The sequence below is a fragment of the Vidua chalybeata genome, chromosome 6 (assembly GCF_026979565.1).
Source record: "Vidua chalybeata isolate OUT-0048 chromosome 6, bVidCha1 merged haplotype, whole genome shotgun sequence".
Lineage (NCBI taxonomy): Eukaryota > Metazoa > Chordata > Aves > Passeriformes > Viduidae > Vidua > Vidua chalybeata.
In genome coordinates, this window is record NC_071535.1 from 9,558,630 (window position 1) to 9,575,369 (window position 16,740).

Below are 16,740 nucleotides of genomic sequence, written 5' to 3' on the forward strand. Positions count from 1 at the left end.
GAGGAAGTGGTTAGAGTGGAACAGGATTTGGAGAATGCAGTCACAGGAAAAAGAGGCATGAAGATGACAGGAAACAAGAGGGAAAAGAGAAAGAAACAGAAAATAAGCAAAGACAAAGGGCAAAAAGTTATCATTCCCACACAGAGGAAGATGCCTCACTGGGGGAAAGAGATAAACATTTGTTGGAAAAGACCCCAAAATAAATGAATACCTAAGACACTTTCTTTTCTACTCCTTTCCTAACAGATTCATCCTAAATCCCATGCCAGGGCATCCATTCCCTTCTTGCCTTCTTTTCACCTCTCTTATCAAGCAGGAGGTGAGTACAGCACAACAAACACACTGCTTGGCTGCTTTGCTAGGCCAGCACCTCCCCACACCAATCCTGCAGCAAGACACCCATCCACCCACTGCCAGGCCACCATTTATCTGCTCCACAAACAGCAAGAGCTTTCAGCTGCTCTGGCAACACAGCAGCTCTCCTGGCCCCACAATAACTTACAATTTTCAGCTCCTTAATAGATCTTGCTCAATTTCCAGTACACAGACAGGAACAACCCCAGTTTACACAAGGTTGTACATACTCTCCCCAGACTCCCAACTATTCAGGAGTCATTCACACCTACTGGGATGGTGATAACAGTCAAGTCTTTGGTTATACTGCTTATTTACCTTGGCAAAGATGATGATAGTTTCCATTTTATCAACATCAGTGACCCAAAAGTCATGATTGAAAGCACTCAAACAAAAGATCTCAGGCATCCAGATTAGAGCCTACAGCACTGGGACTTCAATGTTTCTATCTTCTCTCCAGCTTGAACAAATAGAGCAACACAACACATGTTGCCACTAAATAGCCCTTTGCTACTTCCTTTTATTTAACTAACAACCCACATATGAGAAGAGGCACAGGAGTGGATGGTTTGCCATTACAATTAGGTCAGCTCATAGTCTGTTTTTTTCCCTTAACTGCCTCAATTATATGACTGCTGGTACAGCTGACTGCGGCAAAGCAGCTACAGGGACACAGGGCCCACAGGTGTCTCCTCTTGTCTCTGAGTGAACTTCTGTCCCACGACAGAGCAGCTGCTACCAGCAGCAAAGGGTATCTCTTACACAATGCTGAAATGTCAGCTCTTAAAGGAAGATGGGCAGCAACTTATTATTATTACCATTATATTTAGAAAGTTTCTCAAGAGACATTATATAAAAAATCTGATTATAATCGCTTTGCTCTTTCTGGAACTTGTGGTACATAGAAGATTATTGATAGGTGCTCTCAGTAGAAAGCCACCTGAAACCAGGTTAGTTCTCTCTGTCAAAAAAAAAAAAATACACTTTTATGCAAACACATTCTGGATTTGTTTCCACTGATCAATAAATAATAAGTAATAATAATAAATAACTTCATGGAGCCATGTCCACAAACTGTGTGATAGAAACACTTTTCTGTGATCACTATAGCATCACTAAATAGCATCTAAAGTCACAGTTGTATGGTTCAGACTGACTCCAGCCCAGATGTGAAGAGTACTGGACAGCCCATGAATACTGGAAATGCCTGTGTTCCTGGATGCTGACATCAGCTCCTGGAGGCTGAAAGATGCAGTATCTTCCATGTTGACTTTCTAGACCACTTAAAATTAAGTCTAAATATTAATTTTGGAGCTTAGTTTAGTCTTTGGGTCTGGAAAGGCATGACTTTGCAGGAGGCTGGCCTCTCTTGGAATATTAGGTCCTTAATACACAGTCTGCACAAACATTAAAATCCAGTGCTCTTCAAAGTAGTGTGGTCAGTCTTCTTTTTTCTTTAAACCCTCATTACCAAATGGAATGCATAAGAAGAGCCAGGAAAAATATGTTTGTATTTACTAGGGAAAGAAAAATAGAGAGGGAAGATGTGAACAACATTATTATATGTGATGAATCTCCTGTTTATTTTAGAGAGTCTGGAAATTGCCTCATTTTTTCAATTGGACCACATGTCCTTGTTAAAGATGTGTTCCACCCTAAACCATAAATATTCCAAGGGCATCCTACTAGCAGTGTTATGAAAGAGAAGGAACTAGATTATCCCAATGGAAAGCATTCACACTGCCTCCTGACATGCATTTGATGTAAGCAAATCTTCTACACTCCCTCCATGACAAAGGAGATTCTGTCCTGGAGCCTTCCTACAAGCCCTCTGTCCTCCCTTTGAAGATAAGCCTCTCACACATGCCATCTAAAATTGGTGTCATGTGACTATCCTCTTCTGGCCTTAGAAACTTAGAGTCTATGAAAACAATAAAACACTATTCTTTAATTTGACATGAGCACAAACCAGCCTTTTATGATTGTGCATCTGAATCTGGTTAGAGGGAGCCTGGGATGCCACCACTTTGACCTTTAGTACTTGGCACTGTGCTGCTCAGGTACAAAGCCAAAAGTGGTCCCAAAGAAGCCTGCACAGTTCTGCTGAGTCCAGACCAAGCTGTGAGGATGAGGCACAGTAGAGTATGTCCTGATGGGTCAAGTTTACATACAGGCTGCAGTGAGGGGGAAAGGATCAAACTGAGATAAAAATCCGTCTGACCTCCTCCTAATTTTAAATCACTTTCTGGATCTTATCCATCTACTGGGGAGATTAAAGGGAACATGCTCCACAAAAGTCATCATACTCCTGAGGAAGCTGATCTTCAGGGAAGAAAAATCCAGAAGGAAGCTCTAGACATTGGAAAGAAAAAGGCTATGGTGCGCAGAGCCACTTATTCCTTTGCCTGGAGCCAGGTACTTATGAATTCTGTCCCCAGGCAACACAGTCATCAAGGGAACCTCTTTTCATATCTCTTGCTGCCAGAATTTAAACTGCCCTTCTCAATTGCTCACCAAAAGTAATTTTTCCGTGTGTCAATTGAGCTTCACAAGCCTTCTGACCTGGTAACAGATCAGCAAAACACAGACAAAATTTGGGATTGGGAATCCCTGGTTTTACCTGAAATGACAAATCCACAGATCACTGTAGCAGTTTTAGCATCTTCTCTCTGTTTATTCTGTTCCATCAGTGTACACAAATAACTGGTGTTTTTCTGGGTTTAAGCCCACGTGAAAGAGAAAAGATTTGGCTTTCTGTTTGGATGTCATAATATTAATAGAGAACATCTTTAGAGGCTTATTACAATGCAATATTGCCGATTCCAAGTGTTAGGAAAATGAAAGAAAAGAAGAGGACATAATGAATCATTCATCCCCACCCTTCAACAAAAATCACGAGAGTAAAAATGGCTTTAATTCCATTTGTTTACCAGTTTCTGAGCATTTCTGTGTTGTCAGATTACTATTTCAGACTCTTCTGCCACAATGGGAGCTAGGAACTGTCTTAAATAAAGATTCTCATTGTCTTTAAATCACACAAATCCTGAAGCTTCAGCCTTTGGGGAAAAAACATCTAACAAAACAAGCTAAGAAGGTAGTTGGGATGAAAATATCAGAGCAATTAATGAGCCATCAATACTGAATAGGTTCATAAGGTTGGCTGTGCTGCAAAACCCAGAAAAGATGATATTTGCTGGAACAGATTTAAAATGCCTGAAGTGAAAAAAAGGCCAACATACTACATTTTAGGTATTAACCCAGATCAACAGTGTTCCTAGGAAAAAAAAAATATCAAACAAAACCCACTCCCAAAAAATAGTTGGGGCTTTGTTTTTATGCCAGCTCTCCCAGTCCAGCTATCTTATGGAGTCAGGAAAAAAGCTACTGGCAGGAATAGCTCTGTGTAAGGCTCTGAAAATGTGGTAACTAAACATTATTATAAATTTATTTCATCTTGACACCAAAGCCAGCTCTACAGCTGTTTTATGATACTGTGAAGGTTAAACTACTACGGAACAAGTACTCCTGCATGTGGCTACTATAAAAGTGTCACGGAATTATTTCTAATTTTAGTGCCCGTTGTTCTAAAAATTGCTTCCCACTGCACTCCAAGAAGCAAGAAAAAAGGTGATTCACATAAACCTAGGCAGCTGAGGACCTAGATGGACATAACTGATGGAGCAGAGCAGCTACAGGGTTCGTATTGGACTAAAGCTGAGGAGAGATTCTCAGGGGGTTTAAGTTGCCATGGACCCCAATATGTCAACCTTGTAACTGATTTAGTGATGCTGCCCCAATTTCTGGCAAACAGGTACTTTCAGGGCTGAATGAGACTCCCTTAGTTCAGCCACCCAGCTTAAGATAATGAGTTGTATCACACCTGAGAATAGCCATTTGTCTGCACCAACCATATAATTTGTTTGGGCAATTAGAAATTTTATTTACTTTTTTTTTTTTTTTAGGTGAGTATTATTCAAGTGTTCAATAAAAGGTAAATTGGCAGAACACTACTCCAGCTACAAATACAGCTACACCTCCACCTCACAGGACTCAAATATGTCACCAAAAAAGGAGGGGAAAAAAACAAGCTCAAACAGTAGATATTACACCTTGCTAATATTCTTGACAGAAATTAGTACTCTCAAAAGCCATTGCCTTTACTGGTATTTCCAAATACAATTAAAAAAAAAAAAGAAACCCAACGAAAAACCATTGTCTGTGAGCTGGATCTATTTAAGACATTAAAAACATGACACAAAGCCATGTAAGCTAAAGGGAGATGTAAATCACTGGTCTCTGTTAGTGAGATGATCACCAGCCCCCACAACATCACAGAACAGTTTAGGTTGGAAAAGACTTTGAGGCCATTAAGTCCAACTGTTAACCCAGCACCACCTCTCTCATCCTAGACTCCCACAAACACTGTAGCAACTGAGTAATTTTATTCTCAGAAATTGCTGGATACCATAAATACCCTTAAAATGGGCATCATGCAAATTCTAAATCACAGGTTTTCAGTTTTTAGTTAAAGAAAAGAACCAAAACCAAACCAGTTAGCAAAGAATTCATGCCTTCATTGTTACGAAGCACAGACTTCGTCACCCCATTTATCTTATGGGGATGCTATTACTGTTGATATGGGCAATTAACTGTATTTCAAAAATACATTTTTCAAGATTTTTCTGCATTTTCCATCATCAGTTTTGAGCAGAAAATTACTCACAGGGAGAAATAATTTCAAGACCTGCACCTGAGTTGGGGTAAGCTGTTACAGCTAAACAGAAATAGAAAATCATACACCAATTTATACAGGCTGAAAGAATGGTCATTAATTCATGTCTAGAGGATTGGAAGCTTCCAGTGTGTCCTCCAGGTCAATAAAGCAAATGGTGAGATGAGGCCTAAGAATTTTTTATACTTGAAAGTGGTAGATGTGTGGTCTCTCAGCATGAAAATTATTGTGTGAACAACACTGCAAGTCCAATCCCAGAAGTTAAGCATACCGCCCCCAAATGCTTACTACTGATATCTATATATACTGTTTAGTTGGTATTAGTTATCCATAAAACAACTTTTACTGTTGTAAAAAACTTTTTCTGTTGTAAAACTTTTACTGTTATTTTTAAAGAGTTCTAAGAATGCAACTACCTTGTTCAGAGATGCAACTCTTCTTGTTCAAGAATGCAAGTATGACACCTAAGTATGGTGCCTACGATGCCCTGATTACTGCATTATTCAATAGTCAGTAGCACCAGTATCTAGATTGCTTCTGTGCAGAAGGGCATTATTCAGCAGATTACCAAGAAAGGTGTGTTCCGGGGTTGCTCTTTCTTAATTCAAATGTGCATTTGATTTGAATGCATACTTTACTCCGTGTTGCTACCTGAAGCTCTGACCAATCAGCATCTCACCCAATGTATTTGTGTGTGCACTGAAACTCCTGGATGCTGCCAAAGCATTAAGCAGCCTACAGAAAAGGGTGGGGAGGGAGGAATGTGCTTCTACTTCCTCTTCTTGGGTAGAGCACACAGTAAGAAAGACCTCCTTAGTCCAGAGGTTAGTCCAAAACCAGAAGGTTTAATCCACCTATCCTTCAATCTGGTCATATCATCTTTGCTATTCATTTTAAAAGGGAGTAAAAAAATTAAATGTTATTATCCAAAGGCCAAGATTTCAGTGATAAGCAACTGAAATATTGTCTGGGATTTTAATAGTAAGAGCTAAGAGCATGCTCTGCAACTGCGGGGCAACATTTTACTAAGTTTGGCAGAAAAGTCTCCTCCCTTCATCCCCTCAGGCTTGTGCCTAGCTTAGACAATATCACAAGGAAGGGCTGTTTGCCCAGAGGTTTTCATTGCGAATTTGTTGGGGATTTTTGTTTGTTTGTTTGTTCATCCACATGGCTTACTGCCAGATTATGAAAACTACAAGCCTGTCATCAGGAGTTTACCCAGTCTGAGAGGAAAAACAATGGTTAGAAGTCAACCTGATACCATACCTTAAAAATGTCACAGAATAAAACACACGTAGAAAAGACATTTCAGTAATGTTGTGACACTTCCCAATTTCAGCAATGGACTACAATGAAACACTGGTTTGTGCAAGCAATCAGGAGAGTCTTGACCATGTCTTGACATGGACAACCCAGAACAAGACATTAAGATCTTGTCTTTGTGTAAGCACAACCTCCCCCACAGGTTTGCATGATTAATAACATCCTTAAAAAAACAAAACTCTTTCCTTAATCAAACAAGTTTCTTCCAAACTTTTTCAGGGCAATTGCACTCAGACATAGGGAAAAAGACTTGTATCATGTTCAGCTGTACTAAGAGCGAAGAGGATTCCCTCAGAACAGGAAATTCTACTTTGTACAGCTAGTATTCCTGCTGAAGCCAGTGGACAACTTGGATAGAGCCAGCTGAGAGGATCAGACTTATCAACTGCAGATAGGCAGGAGAGAAAAAACTCTGGGTCAAATCCCAGCTAGGGTAAATCAGCGTAACTCCACGGAAGTGAAGAGGGCTGTGCCGATTCAAGCCAGCTGTGGATCTAACTCAAAGTGTGTTTTGCAAGTCCATTTTCAACTCTTCAGGGCTCTGCTCTGTTTAAACATCCACAACACCCACTGAAATTAATGAGAACTGTGTGTGCAGAACACTAGTATTACTTTTTAACTATTTGGGAGGTGCTCAGACACTGTGATAATGAGCACCATATATTAGAACCCAGACAGAATGGTATTGAATCATCAGACCCTTAAGTGGGACAGGTCATTAATCTTTTCCTTGGGAGAGCATTTCAATTTTTGCCATGGCAAATGAGGATTCATCATTAATAGATGTGGGGGTTCTACGTTTGCCAAGTCCCAGACAAAGTGTGTTTTTCCATTTGCCTTGGGCTTGTGTAAGCTTGCCTAAGGAGGCCAGCCTTGCAGTTTGAGAAACACTGCTAGCAGCCACCATACCCTCATTCCCAGCTAAATTAAACCCTATTATGCTGTAATTAACCTTGCCTAACTTGTTCTGAGTTACAGCAGCAGGTAAAAATCACGCTTTTACTAGGCTGTACCCAAGAAGCATTTTTGCGTATCAGACTTGCCTACTCTTCAAGTATTTCCAGCTACTCTTGGAAGCTCTTCTCCTGAAGATCACAGCTGAACTGCAGACATCAGAACTCTTCTTGACTTCAGTGAGGGTAGAATCCCCTGCAAATTTACTCGTGCACCTCATGTTCATGCCAGATGGCATGTTTTTGGCAGACATGGGAATTCCACAGAAGCGATGGCGAGAATATGTGTATACAAATTGTTAGATTTAAAGGTTTAAAACATACACACAGGCAGGACACTAAGTTTTCTTGGTTAAATTTAAAGCAGTAAAATTCCATTTTATGAATTAGTCTACTGCCCTTTTTATTTAAATGCAAGTTAAGAAAAAGCAAAAGAAACATATTACATTTCTAGTTATAATTTGTTAGTTGGGATATGGGTGAGAAGAATGAGCATAAGGTAAGAAGAACTTCTCATTTACAAAGCTACACTTCTGTAAGAAGAATAAATTATTGGAAGAATTGCAGTTTTCAGATTTTTTTTTCCCTCCTCTTTTAAAAAAATCAAAATTCTTCAGCTGTATTTTGAAAGATCCAGGATTTTTGTTAAGGTCGATTTGATTAAGTCCATAGACCTTCAAGCCAGGCCATCGTTGCCACAGTTCTAAAAGCAGACATCCTCTGAAGTAATTCAACCAAGTTAGGACAAAGTCCAGATGTCCTTTAGCTGCCTGCAGTAAGTGTACATATGCAAAATACAGTATAAAACAGCACAAGAGAAAGGCTATACTGCCCTAAGTAAAAGGTACTCAAAGACAAAAGAAGTGCTATCACTGAATACATCTTGCATATTATTACCAGTGGAAAGGTGGGAAGCCTGTGGAGAATGCAGCCTAGAGAGTCAATCTGATTTTTTTTTTAATCTGTGTATCTGAGTGTATGGTGCAGATAAAGGAGAGAACAGATGGTTATGCAGTATCAGCCTGCCTCTAGCACAGCAGCTGCAGCAGCAGTATTTATCCTCCTTGCTCCTTTTAAGTTATTAAACTCCTCAGTTCCCACAGGACACGCAATAACCTTTTTTTTTTTTTAAGCACTTGCCCTGTCTTTGCTCATTCCGCCATCCCCGGAGCGGGACCCGCGGCCCCGGCGGGTGCTGGGCCCGGCCCTCCCTCGCCTCGCCGCCCGTCCCAGGGGCTGCGGGGCCGGGCCGGGCCGGGCCGTTCCCGCCGGCCCCCGGCTCTGGCTCCGGCTCCTCCTCCCGGGGCCGGCCCGGCGGCTCCCCCGCTCCGGCTCGCTCCGCCGCGGGCGCTGCAGGTCTCCGCCGCTGCCGGCCGATGCCCGGGCCTCGCTGGTCAAGTGGTCCTAAACATTTCACAATTATGCTAGAGAACTGTTGAACTGTTAAGAACCACTGCACCAAGGAGGCTGAGGGTCCGCGGGGAGCGCAGCGGGGCGGGGACGCGCTCCCCGCCCGCTCCTGCCCCGGGCTTGGCTCTTCCTTTCGCCGCGGCGGACCTGGGGACGAGACAGAACACACGGGACTGGCGGGCGGGCGACGACAGCACCCGGGGACAGCGCCCGGCCCAGCCCGGCCCCGCACGCCCGCCCCGCACTCCTCGCTCAGCGCCGCCACTTACTGATGGCCACCGTCCCGCGAGCATCCCCGGCCTTGCGCTGGGGCTGGGAGAGCTTGACGGCAACACGCTCTCGTTACAAAGTGGAAAGAAAAACAACAACAACAAAAACAAAAAAAACCCAAAACAACCAACCAACCAACCAAAAAAAAAAAAAAAAAAACAAGTTTAAAAAGAGCAAACGAAACAAAACCAGCCATTCTCCTGAGGGGCCGCAGCTTGGCGGCAGCCCGGGCCGGGCGCCCGCGGCCGCTCCCCGCCACCCATGTGCCGCGGCCGCCCCTCTGCCGCGCCTGGCCGTGCGGGGCCCTTTTATACCCGCGCGGTACCTCGCGGTGATGAGCCGTCCCCTGCGCGGCAGCCAGGAATGCTGCCCTCGCCCCTCACACGACCAGTTTTTCCAGGCTGCCTTCGCACTGACGGGGCGGTTTTGTTTCCAGCCATCATCTGGGGCGGCCGAACGTCAGCAGGTAGAGAAGGACAAACCTGTTCCGAGGCGGCGCGTTTCCTCCCTCCCTCTCTCCTCCCGCCGCCCTCCTGCCCTCCGCCCTGCCACCGGGGGAAACTGCTCGACAGGTTTCGCCGAAGCTGGAGGTGGCTCCGGGGGTGAGTAAGAGACTCCACCCTGCGCCCTCCCGACAGGCGCTGCCGCTGACGGGCCGCCTGCCCTCGCACCCTTGCCGGCCCCCCTCGTCTGGCTGGCAGCCCTGACAAATAGAACAACAAAACAAAACAAAAAAAGCCTTAAACCGGCACGTCACGTTCTCCGGGGGATTTTACCGCCGCAGTGTGAACGCCCGGCCTGGCCCGGGATCCGTGCTTGTGGCGTCGCGCCTGGCGAGCATGGCCGCTTCCCGCCCGGCCGGCTCCCCGCAGGCCTGAGGTCGGCTCTCCTGCCTGCCCTCCGCGGCATTCTGAACCGGGTTTCTCCTCTTTCCCCACCGGGCAATATTCTCTGACATGGGAAGGAAACCTGTAAAAGCCCTCTGATATCCCTGGGTGAGCCGGTAGCGTTGCCATGTGCTGCTCAGCCCTCCTGAAGGGTAGCACAAGTAGCCATTTCTAATCTGGAATGTTCATTGTCAGATTGACTGTCTTGAGTGTAGTTTCAGGGAGTTTTTTGTAAATGACACGAGAAACCACCTGCTGTGCATGAGTGACTGGGTTTGCCCTGTTTTCCCCCAGTATCCCCACGGTGCTGCTGCTGTTTTCCTCAAGTGCCTTGAGAGCCACCACTGGGGAGCACTAGACCTTTCTGGAGGTCACTTTCTGCTCCTAAATGTTCCTGACCTTGGTTTCAGAAAGGAAGGACCAAGAAGCCAGAATTGAAAAACGCGAAGAAGGTTCTGATGTTCAGAGGTGTTGGACGGCCAACAGGGAGGGAGGACACTGTGAACTTTGACAGGCTAGCAATGAAATCCAGTTCACGAAGGTTTCCGAGCTGTGTTGTTGGGATGAACTGCAAGGTCTTCACACCCTGTAACCTTGGGGTGGGGATTATGGTAACCCCACAGTTGGCTTCCCCATGGTGGCAGTGGGGATGCTGGTTGCTGATGGTGCCAGGCTGCCTGCACTGCCTGACCACATGCTGCTCTCTCCAGCCAGCCCAGGAGACACCATTTCAAAAAGATGTGGATGGTAAACCTTGCTCTGCCAGTGACTCAGCCTCTGGCCTCAGCCAAGTCGCTTTACCACACCTTGAGAGGGAGATAATGCTTACCTACCTCATCTTATGAGGCTTCACTAATGTTTATATAGTGCTTTGAATGTTTAAAGAACTGAGTGCTGTTCATGCATTTTGGTGCTCCAGATCCTATGATCTTTGGCCCTTTAAAAATACATTGGAGACTCAAATGGTCCCAGAGGAAATGCCCATACAGGAGGCATCCCAGAGCACCAGAGCAGGGAGAAGGCCTTGTGGCTGTGCACAGCTCGTGTGAACGTGGTGCTGCACCAGAAGCCGGAGTGCTGGAACCAGAACAGCTTGCTCTAGGAGCCTATGCAAACCTCATGCAGAGGAAGCTCCCTGGATCTAGGCTAGAGGCGTTTCAGTCTGCTTTGGTAAAGCCAGCTCCTGCTCTTCTGCTCTGCCCTCTCACACTCAAACCCAGGGCTTAATTTTGTGCCTTCTTCCACATAACCCAAGCCCTAGGGGATTTCTGGGCCTTCTCTTTCTCCCAAAAGGATATTCGCTTGCCTTGGATAGAGGAGAGTGTACTATCTGTGAGTTCACTCAAAGGACACCTCTGTCCTTGGCATGCATGGAAATCTGTGGAAGCAAGACTGCTATTTACACCCTGTAAGAAGAGGCATTTGTGCTATGACACAGTGTTCTAGGTCGTCCACTCCTGCCAGTGATGTGTACAGCATGTGCAGCATGACTGCATGGGCTGTATTTTATATATAATCCTTCATGGACTACACTGGCAACTCTCACCTCCCTCTGACAAACACAAACTCACACCCACACCCACAGCTCCACAATACCACCCAGCTAAATAATAACCTGACTGTCCATATTGACTTGGTTCAAGAGTCCTTTCCAGCCAAACCAGTCAGAACCTGCTCCTGCACTGGTGAGATATATAATCCCCAGGGATCTCATTGCTGTTCTGGTCCTGGGTCAGACACACATGGCAGATGGCCCCTAAAGGACTCTGAGTAATAAGGGGGGACCTGTCTGAGGCAGCCAGGGTTCTCTGGGGTACCAGAACCTGTATGGTCTTTAGGCAGGATGAACCATCTCCTGCTTTCGACTTCTTTTTAATAAGTCTCAGTGGTTTTACAGTGAATGGGTAAACATACCTCACATTTAATTATATAAGCATTTAGTAAGTTCTGTTTCTCACCCATATACCCTCAATTATGGAAGTAAGAAAGTTAACATCCTGCTTCTTCCCTTCACTAAGTAGAGTCTCCGAGAACAGGCTGAAGGCTTTGAAAGGTAGAAGAGTAGAGGTACCCGAAAGTGGAAATGACAGGCAGCACTAGCCAAGGGATGAGCAATGTGTTGTTCTTCCTCTGTGAATGTATGAAAGGTGATTGAGGCATTAAAATAATAGAATCGGTTTTGAAATTAGTTAGGGGAGAAATGAGGAGTATTAGAAGGAATAGTAATTAGTCCATTGTTTCTATTGATGGTTAAACTAAGTATTGCTTATATCAGTGGGGCCTGAATGAAAAGGACTGTGGTATCCTCCAGCATGGCCTCACCATACTGGATGCTGAGAGCTCTCTGACTGCACCAACATTCCTGAAACCTGGAGGAGCAGCACACTGTAACGTGGAACATGATGGCTCGAGCCCCTTGGCCAGCAGGCAGTTCTCTCGGATGGGGAAAGCAGATACCAGTCACCTTATAGTGTAAAAGAAAGAGGGCAGCACAAAAGGAGACATAACGCCAGGGGTGGTTGCAGGAGACAAAGAGCTGGTCTGGGAGGAAGTGAAGATGAAGGGTAAGCTTGTGGGAGGACATAAAAGGCTGTGCTGTTTGCATGGCAGAATATGGAAGATCATGAATGCTTGGTAATGAGAGGAGGATTTTATTTCAGGGAGGTTCTGCTTTGAAAAAATGAAGTTATGAGAAATGACTGGAAGGTGCTATCATTATTGCCAGTCAATATCCTCATGCTTCTTTGGCAAAAGCTCCCAATACTTCCTGCTAGTTCCTTATTCCACAGGTAACATTATGGAAGGGTATAGGACAACCAAAGTACTATTCCTTGTATGACATGTTTTATCTGACAGTTCTGGACTTAAATCCAGCACTAAAACTAAGCATGGACATGGAGCTTACCATGTCTCTGCTTATTGTTTCTATGTTCCTCATTGTTTCCCCACCAATTTCCTACTCTTACTCATTAATGCTCACCTAAAATTAGGCTGGAAGTTTCTTAAAGAAAGACCAGAATCTGACATGTCCTGGAAAGTACTTTTAATATTTTTGGGTCTGGTAAACAGAAAAAAAAAAAAAAATCTCTGCAAGTGGATTTTCACCCACCTTGGGAAATCAGCATTCCATATGTTCATAGCAAACAGTGATGGGGCAACTTCATGTTTACTTTAGTTGGTTTAAACTCATTTGTCAATACAGCAACCCACTATGTGTCACATGTGAGTATAATAATAGGTTGATACTAACTTGATTTGCAGTAATAAACACCCTGAGAGATGGCCTAATGCTTCCTCATATAAATAGGAAGCCTTTTGAGATTACTGCCTAAATAACATCAAGTGATTTACAGATAATGGATGAGGTGGGATATTTTTCCAACCAAGAACTTTTAGAAAGATTGTGGGTTTGCAATTCAGTAGGTAGATTAATAAAGAAGTGCTAGAAATTAAAATATGGCTAGCAGGTTCTTATGAAGCCAAGAATTCACATTTTATTGGAAATGCTACTATTGTGCGTTAAAATTTTTATTAAATACAAAGTTATCAATTTAGCAAGAGGGAGATTTGTATCTCAAATACAAATCTGCTTCATCTAAGTATGCATTTCAATGTCCTGCACCCTACCGAGGTTACATACCAATGTAATGTGTAATACTGCTTTTCACCATTTTCCTTGTTCTGATTTAACATCTTGTTCATTCCAGAAGCTAACTGTGTAAATTACATTATACAAATAAATGTAGTTTTTCCCTTTTGGGGAGAATTTTTCAAATCAATCTCTGTCTGTATTCAGTGGCACAATAGCAAGCAGCAGATTACAAATTTTCTGGTTTCTATTTCAAATTTTCAGTTTTATTGTTAAACACGTCAGTTCTTCTAATAACAAGTCTAGAATAAGGAAACCTCAAGGCTTTGCACGCTTCCAGGCTGGTTCAGTGGGTACAATTTCCTGTGCTTCAGCAGCTGCAAAAAGAAAAATATGTGAAGAGCAATGGTTGTGATGCAGAGATGGTGTGTGAGCTGTCAAGCACAAGTGTCCTGGGAGATCCATCCATCCCTGCACTGAGACCCTGACAGTAAGGAGAAGCTTCAACTCTGGCCCTTAAAAACATTAGGAAAAGCACATTGCAAACAAAAAGGAGGTACTTCTGCAGCCCTGATGTAGATTATACTTTGCCACAACTTTCCACTGTAAGTTCAGGAGTCCAGCAGCGTGTTGAAATGACAGCTGGAGATCACATATTCACAGAATAGTCAGGATTGCAAGGGACATCTGGAGATCATCCAGTCCCACCCTCCTGCCAAGACAGAGTCACCTGGAGCAGGTGACAGAGGAATATATCCGTTTGGGTTTTGAATGTCTCCAGAGAGGGAGGCCTCTCTGGGCAGCTGTTCCAGTGCTCTGCCACCCTCAACATAAAGAAGTTCTTCCTCATGTTGAGGTAAAACCTTTTGTGTTTTAGTTTATGGCCTTTGTTTCTGTTGCTGAGTACCACTAAAGAGAGTCTGACACCATCCTCTGACACCCAGCTTTGAGACATTGGTATGGATTAATGAGATCTCCTCTGAATTTTCTCTAGACTAAACAGGCCCAGCTTCCTCAATCTACTCATAAAAGAGATGCTCCAGTCTTCTGATGTGGCCTCTGCTGGACCCTCTGCAGTAGCTCCTTGTCTGTCTTGTACTGTGGAGTCCAGAACTGGACACAGAGATGTGTGCATGAGAAATGAATCCACCAAGTCCTCTTTTGCAATCAGCTCTCCCTGTAGTATTTCAAACTTCAGGAAAGTGTGGTCTCATGGTCACTTTTTTATCTCCTTACAATCAATTCTCCTTTGTCTCTCTCTCCCTCTTTTTTTTCTTTTTTATTTAATTTGAAATAAAAATACAAACCAAATAGCCAGTGAACACAATTCTGACATGACCAATTTTGAATGCCTCACTTCCCAGATGCCTGACTCCAAGAAGAGCTGACTTCCATTAAATGCCACCCACCTTTTACTCTACCATGAAGTTTCAGGCTAAACCCTGGAAGCTAACACTTGAAATCACTCAATTTTTCTGAACATTTCAGCAAAGCAATTAATATTTAAGATTAGCTGCTATGCATTAAGTCTGCTTCAATAACTTTATAATTGATTGCAATGCTTAATTGTGATAGCCATCACAAACCTTGCAGCAACTTGATTTTTCATGTTCACCACCCAGCTGTTTTTTCAGAGTTGGCAGGATTACGTGTCATGTTCCATAAAACCATGAGAAAGGAAGTAATTACTAATTATTTGACCATCTATCAAGATTTCCTAGGCTTTTGCTGGTTCAAGCTATTGAACATACAGATTCAGAGTGTGACTTTGCACTGACGTAGCATGGTCATTTTTAGCAACATCTCATACTTCCGGTTTTCTGTCCTTGGAATATAGAACTTTCCAAACAACGGTGAATGGTGACATAGTTGTGGGCAGAGATCTTGGTCAAAGTGGTCCAAGTAAATAAACTGACTTATTTCACATTACACTCTTGTCAGACAGAGAGATAACAGGCCAATTGTCTGTGCCCTGAAGCCCTGGATCTCTACAGGATTCAACAAAGATCTTTGATGGATGCCTCAAGGGTGCTGGAATCATGTCATCCCAATCTGACCCTTCAGTGGGAATAAGGAATTCAGATGTGCCACAAAAAAAAATTGGATGCATTGAAATCCCAACTTTACTGGGCTCTGGTCATAAAGATCCACAGCAAAACATACCCAGGAAGGAAGCCACACCCCCTGGAAGATGCAAGTGTAATTATTCATGCACAGAAAATCCACATCAGAGAATCTCACCAGCACAGCAGCTTCTTGTATGACAGGATTAATTGACAGCTGTCTGTTCTGATTGTGATAACTTCATATCTCTCAGCAAACGATTGCCATTAAGATTCCTTTTTTCTCACCCTGAAATTATTTTCTTTCTACTGAATTGCCAGGATTGTCATTTCCCTTCTTTGCTAATAATTAATAATTTCATGTAGAAATAATCAGCTGGTGTAAACAAACATAATTGTTATTCTCTTGTCCCTTTCTTAGCACCTTTTACTGTGTGGCATCTCATCTCATTTCGCTTTTAAGCCCTTAAAACCAGGATTTGGGACTGTCAAACACCAAGCACAAGAGCCTAATGGTATCTACAACAGTGAGGAGAAACACATTAATTATGCACATAAACATGTAATAATGAGGCTTATCTGTACTCAGAAGTGCTGCTGAGGATACTTAGCAGGCAGCTTTGGCCAGGCAATATCTCCCCTGGCCACCATTCTTCTGATCCCATGTGGAAGCTGAGGAGATGTGAAGGAATACTGTGGCTTGAGAGAGTGGTTATTTATTGCTGTGGTATTTACTGCTGCTGCAAGACAGGGAATGATATCTCAGCCTTTTCCTGCCTCGTTGTGCAACGTGCCACGCATCAGGTCGCGCAATGCCGAGGCCTGGCAGGGACCGCGTACGGAGGAGGCTGCGGAGCAAAGCTGCAGGATGTTGTTGGTTGGCACCTTCCCATGGATTCCCTGTGATGTGCAGCATCCTGGAGTGGGAGGGAGGTGCTGGTGTGAAGCTCAAAACGCCAGTGGGAGTGCACAAGATATGCACCGGCTGAGCGTGTCCCAGCAGGAGAGCCTGGCAGGGCAGGCTGAGGGGGAAAGGGGCACAGCCTCTGCCCTGCCAGCCTGTGAGGAGCGTGGTCCCACTTGTTATAACCTCCGGCTATATCAGTGCCAGATTTGGACATCAAGGACCAAATCTTTTGACCCTGAGATTTGACTCAAC